This window comes from Elephantulus edwardii, unplaced genomic scaffold, assembly GCF_000299155.1.
Source record: "Elephantulus edwardii isolate Elephantulus edwardi_28Jun2011 unplaced genomic scaffold, EleEdw1.0 scaffold00029, whole genome shotgun sequence".
NCBI lineage: Eukaryota > Metazoa > Chordata > Mammalia > Macroscelidea > Macroscelididae > Elephantulus > Elephantulus edwardii.
In genome coordinates this window covers 21246998-21253930 of record NW_006399779.1, presented here as the reverse complement: position 1 = coordinate 21253930, position 6933 = coordinate 21246998, and the positions used below count along the sequence as shown (strand labels likewise).

The following is a 6933-nucleotide window of genomic DNA, read 5'->3' as shown; positions in this document are numbered from 1 at the left end:
GCGGCGTGCGTTCCCCTGGCTGCTCTTCCCGGGTCTCTTCCGGGTCCCTCTAGCGGCGTTCCCCGGTCTGGCGGCGGCGTTCCCGGTCTGGCGGCGGCGTTCCCCGGTCTGGCGGGCGGCCGCGTGCGTTTCCCCCGGAGGCCGAGTATGAGTTTCTTGAACACAAAAGCAACCACCTTCTGTTGCTTCATCATTATCAACCTGAGTTCTCCCTTCAGATCCAAGATTGTGATTTTAGCTCCAGCTGTCTGTGTTTTGATTCTTTCCAGCTAAAGAGAAAAAAGAAAAAAAAAAGATAAAGAAATCCATGCCTCAGAAACTTTTATATCCCCTCCCATTATATTCTAAATCACCTCAATATTGTTTTTGCTGTTGTGTGCTGTTTAGTCAAAAGAGACCCATACCTAAGTGCAAGAGAGGCTGAAAACCATAGACTTTATTCCAAGAAATCATGCCCTTTTTTAAAAAAGTGTGTACATTGGGGCACAAACAGTGGTACCTGCCACAGCACCCAGTGTATCAGGCTATGCTTGTTGTCACAAGGAAAATATATCATCATGTATTTGGAGGCTGTGATTTGCCAGATGAAGTCTCTATTCTAATTGGATAGTTTTTGGTGACGTTTGATTGGGCATACATGCATGCATATGACTATTTGTATTTCTAGAGGAAAAATCACGTCTTGCTTTTTCTTAAAAATCAGAGCATTGATATCACTTAAATGATACAATTACAAATGCAGAAGTTCTACCTATCTAATGTATCTAATTTGCCACTTAAAATAATGTATAGTTTCAAGTGTTATGGATGTGACTGGTCTAAAATGTAAAGAGACACATCTCGGCCTCACCACTCTCCAAGTTCAGTCTTTGAGCAGAGCACACTTGAGACAAAAATATCAGAGGAAAGTCAGAAGATGGCTCAAGATTGATGGCAGCATGATTCTGTGACATTATGGGAATTCAAATCCTTCTCTCGTTTTTTGTCTGTTTGTTTATTTACTTGTTTTAGATTATATGATGGCTTGCATTTTGGCCTTATTGTCTCAGAGACTACATCTGGTGGATTTCTATCTGCTCAACTTTTTTGCTTCTGCATTTATTAAAATAAATATTTTAAATTCAGGAGATCAAGCAAGACATTTAATATATTACTGCATCTCATACTCCACAGATAGAATTCAGTTGCCTCTCAAGGTGATTGATTATGAGCATATGTTCCAGGGATTTTAAGGACCTCTGGCAGCACAATTAGTACTGTGTTTTGCTACTAGCCCAAAGGTATTGGGGTCCAGCCTCAATATTTCTAAACGGTTCTGCGAGAGGAGGGATGAGGATTGAATGAAGACTCAGAGAGACTACCCGTTGATGACAAATAGCCAAAAAACTTTTATTTTTGAAAAGCATATATAGGTTTTTAGAAGCACCTCTGCAGTAGCCATTGCATTATCTCTTTCCATCTGAGATGTTGACTCTCAGGTCAAACATTAACTCTCACAGACCTCAGCACAATACAAAGATGTTTTACAGCATGTCTTCTTGAGTGCTCTAAGAAACAATGAGTTTCCTTAGATAACATTCCCTAAGGTCTGAGACCTTTGGTCACTCTTATTCATTAACATCCTGCTTCCTTGAGTTGTATATTGCCAAGCAGATTTCCTAGCCAAGATAGTTAGTTTTGCTGGTTTCACAGTACAGGGCTAATCTTGCTTTTCAAGTAAGTCAGGCCTCTGACACAAAGGTAGAACCTAGGTGGTATTTCAAACCCACCTGTTGTTCCTTGGTACAATGGCGGGAAATCTCCTGTTTAATTTACAGTATCTGAAAGCCTGCTAGACGTTCAGCTATGGGTCAATTCCTGTTCAATGGAATGAGTTTTGGATTTTTTTCAGGAGCTCTGTTGACACGGTGGTTAAAGTACTTACTACTGACTGAAAAAGCAGTAGTTCAAGTTTACCAGCGGGGTTTTGTTTGCCTCCCCCTCCAGTTTTTATAGTTTATTTAGTACAAATAAAACATGCCTTTTCTTGTCATCACAGAAGTCCAGAGTGAAGGCTGTATAGTGGAGAGGACTTGGGGGAGGGATTGCATAACAATGAAAGAGTTTTTCTTTTCAAGAAGAAGAGTGAATTGTGGAGGAGGGGTGGGTAGGGAGAAAAGTGCAACAATGAATGACTGGAAATCTTAAGTCTGTAAACTTTCATTAAAATTAATTAAAAATAAACAAACAAAAAGTACAAAAAACCCCCCAAACATGCCTTTTCTTCACTGTGCAATCTGGCATTGGGATTGGTGACTCTAATGGCCAGCCAGGCTGCTCTTTTTTTCCACAATGGCTTTGCGGTTCTTGGTGGAAACATTGTATCCAATCTCAGCACAGGAAGATTTGCTGCACATCAGCAGCCCCTCCAGCTCCTTGACATTGTGGACTAGGAGTTTGCAGAATCCCCTGGGCAGCATGTGCTATGTCTTGTTGCTCCTGTAACCAATGTTGATCATCAAGATCTGGCCCTTAAATCTTCTCCGAACCCTGGTGTCGATGCCTCTGGACTTGGCTAGTTACTCTTAATTTTGACATAACTGTCTGACTGGTGGATGAACTTCTTGGTCCTCTTTTGTTAAAAATTCTTTGGCTTCACCAGGGGTTTGAGGGCAGCCATAATGCCAGTGGAAAATAACTGCCCTCACCAGCAGTTTTGTGAGAGAAAGAGGTAGCAATCTTAGACTGATAACTTTGGAAACACTTCAGGGAATATCTATATATTCAGAGTTGGTAACACTGAGTAGAGACTTTTCTTCATTGATAGATTTTTAAAATATCTTGTCGCTTTCTGGATTCCTGGCTACAGTATGGATTAACTGTCTAGAAATCACTACGATCCACACTAGCCAAAGCTGTAGAAAGTGTGGAAACATCTTAAGTATAGATCTGTATTTCTCAGACCTGATGGTGTAGCGTAATTACTCATTGTAGTAATTATTAAATGTAGAGTTTTGCATGCACAGCCAGATGGCTATTAGTTTTCAAAGGACCACTGATAGCGACACCCTTCATTGGAAGACTTCTAGCGAGGAACTTTGGTCTGGGATTTTGAGATGGAAGAGTTTCTAGAAAGAGCTCTGGTACTCTGTTGTACTGCTAAATAAAAGTTTGCATGTCTCCTGTGGTGCTAATCCATCATCTCACCACCGAAGGAAATGGACAGGGCTCTGCCACCATGATTTATAACCTTGGTAATGTTATTAAGGTCACTGTGACTCAGAATCAACTTGATGGAAATAATAATAGAGAGTTTCTGTGACTCAGGTGTTATGTATGATTGGTTATATTTGTTTCCTACCTATTTTAACACATATCAATCAGATTATTTCAATCTCTTAAATGTCTTCCTTTCACATATTAATTTAATTTCCCAGCCATTATCTTGTCCATTTAGCTTGCTCTACTCACCCAGGTGTAGTATGAAAGGATTCTCTGAGCAAAACCTTGAATGACACAGGAAGTGTTAGGCTCAGATGGAAGGAATACACAGAGTGACTGTATCACAGAGAATTGATTCATACTGAAGCATTTCAGAAAGTAGAATATGATCAAGAACCAATGATAATGAAGAAAACATTTCAAGCTGAACTGAAGGCATTGATAAAAAATAAGACCACAGAAATTGATGGATTACTAAATGATATTATTCAACAAATACACAGGCCCACTAGTCTATGCCAAGAAATTTAAAAGACAGATTATCTGCTCAGTTGATTAGAACTCATTCCTATTCTCATCACAAAAAAAGTGACCCAACAGAATGTGGAAATTATCAAACCATATCACTAATACATACAGGGAAAATCTTGCTGGAGGTAGTTGGGTAAAAAATGTTTGGAACATAAACATGGGATTTCCAGACACTCAAGCTGATTCAGGGCAGACCATGGCACAAAGGCTAGCATTGCTGATGTGAGATGGATCTCACTTGAAAGCAGAGAATACTAGATGTCTATTTATGTTATATTAACTAAGCAAAAGTATCTGATTGTGTGGATCATAACAAATTATCACTAAATTGAGAAGAAAGGACATTTCAGAACATTTATTTGTGCTCATCCAAAACTTATACCTAGACTATGAAGCAGGTAGATATCTGAACAGCACAAGGGAACACTGCATGGCTTAAAATCAAGAAGGCTGTGCATCAGGGTTTTTTACTTTATCTGTGCACATCCTATCTCTATGCTGAACAAATAATCTGAGAATCTGAGCTATAGGAAGAAGAATATACATTAGGATCAAAGGAAGACTCATCAACAACCTGCATTGTGCAGATCTCACAACCTTGCTCGCTGAAAATGAAGACCTGAAACATTTGCTGTAAAAAAATCAAAGACTACAGCATTTAATATGGATTACATTCAAACATTAAGAAAACAAAAATCTAGCAAACATTGCTATGGGCAACATTGTGATAGATGAAGAAAAGATTAAAGTTGTCAATGGTTTCATTTTACTTGTATTCATAATAAGCACCCACGGTAACAGTAGTTAAGAAATCAAAAGATGTATTGCATTGGGGAAATCTGTTGTCAGCAATACTCTGAAGTGTTAAGGAGCAGGAATGTTAAAGACTCAGGTGAACTTGATCTAGTTTATAGTATTTTTAATTGTCTTCTATGCATCTGAAAATTGTATGATGCATAAGGATAATAGGAGAAGAGTGAATGCCTTTGAAGTGTGGTTTTGTAGAAGAGTCCTGAATATCCCATGAAATTCCAAAATAACAAAGAAATCTGTCATGGAGGAAATGCAACCAGGAGGCTTCTTAGAATGAAGGGTAATGAAATTTATATTAAATAGTTAGGCATGTAGCTAGAGATGGAAAAGACATCATGCTGGGAAAGTTGGAGAAAAAGAGAAAGGAATTCTCAGCAAGATGGATTGACACCATGGGATCAAGCACACGGGAGATAGCGTGGGACACAGGATAGGGCAGGTACAGATCTGTCTTATTGCTGTGAGTCAAAGTTGACTCAATGGTACCTGACAACAGTATCAACCACTCGTTCTTAGAAAAAGTTGTATAGTATCGCACAGCTAACCCACAGGCAGTTTTCCTGGCCAGTGTAATCCACCAGTGGTTCTTCAGGAAAGAGATGGCATCTTCCTGCTGTGAATTGTGGATTTACAGTCCATGAAAACCTGCTGGAAGATCAGCTATGGATTGATTCCATATTCAAAGCAATAATTTTAGCTTTCTGAATTTTGGGTTTTTTTTTTTAACTAGTTTACTTTAAAAATTCTAAAATAAATTTGAACAATTTCTTTTACTTTTCCTCATCCTCCACTTATCAAATTATACAATCCAGTGATTAATCCCCTCTACCCCCTGTATATCCACATCCTTCTCTTCCAGCCTCTCCCATCCATCCTGGATCCTTCTACTCCATCTACAATAACAGTCTTATACAATATTTATCCTTGTGGGACTGAGTTAGTTCACTCAGCATAATGCTCTCCAGTCTCTCCCAATTACATAATAATTTACAAAGTTATTGCTCCTGTTTGCTGCATAGTATTCCATTTTGTGAATGTACCATCATTTCTCAATCCATTTATTTGTGGCTGGACATTTGGGCTGTTTCCATGTTCTTGCGATGGTGAATAATGCTGCCATGAACATTTGTGTACAAATCTCAGTTTGTCCCTCAGTTTTCATATTCTCAGGGTATATTCCAAGTGGTGGAATAGCTGGGTCATATGGAATATCTATTTTAATACAGCTTTTTGAGGAAGTGCCAAACTGCCTTCCAGAATGGTTGCACCATTTTACAATCCCACCAACAGTGTGTAAGAGTTCCTTTCTCGCCACATCCTCTCCATCTGTAACTTGCGGCCCTCTTAAACTTTGCCATTCTTACTCAAGTGAGATGGTACCTCATAATGGTTTGGATGTGCATCTCTCTTATTGCCAGTGAATTGGAGCATTACATGTTGGGCTGCCAACCAGAGATTGGTGTTCCAAAGAACCAGCCCCTCTACAGGAGAAAGATAAGATAGTCTCCTTCTGTAAAGAGTTAGAGAGCCTCAGAACCATGAGGAAGGGTGGCTGTAAACTAGAGTTGATTCAGTGACAGTGACTTAAAAGGTTTTGTTGTTCTCTATAAAAGGACACATGGTGATACATTGATTAAGTATTGGGCTATTACCTGAAAGTTAGACAGCTTGAATCACTAAGAAATACTCAAAAGAAAAATATGGCAATTTGCTTCTGTAAAAATTTATAGCTTTAAAAACATGATGTGGAATTTCTCTGTCCTACAGATTAGCTACCATTTATAATTAATTCAGTGGCATAGGCTAAAGATAGTGAATATAATGACATAGTGGTTCCACATATACTCTAACAATAAGGTTGATAGTTTGAATGCATCTAGAATCTCAAGGGGAAAGATAAATTCCCCAAACAAAATTTGGCAGTATGCTATTAAGAAAATGACAACCCAGAAAATCCTAGACTGTAATAGAGTCACTATGATTCAAAAAACTGACTTGATGCTACACAACAGTGGATGTGTTGCCCTTAATGTCAGACAAGTATCTCGAATGTTCTATATGTCTAGACTGTGGCTCATTATCCTTCTTCCTTACCATACCTATTACCCAGAAAACACACACATACACACACACACACACACACACACACACACACACACACACCCCCCAAAACAATTGGTCGGCTTCTCATTCATTTATTTGTTACTTATTCATTTTCTGTTGTACAGAAAATGTAGGGTCAAGATTGGTGGATGATTTATCACCAACCTGTGTTATGCGGATGACACAACCCTGCTTGCTGAAACTGAAGAGGACCTGAAGCACCTGCTGCAGAGTGTCAAGGACTGCAGCCTACAATATGGATTGAGGCTCAATGTCAAGAAGACA

At 39.0% G+C, this 6933-nt stretch overlaps 1 pseudogene; it reads right to left on the bottom strand.

The window, feature by feature from the left end:
- LOC102851075 overlaps positions 1-2659 on the bottom strand; it is a 31587-nt pseudogene extending 28928 nt beyond the window's left edge.
- Positions 2660-6933: the final 4274 nt, after the last annotated feature.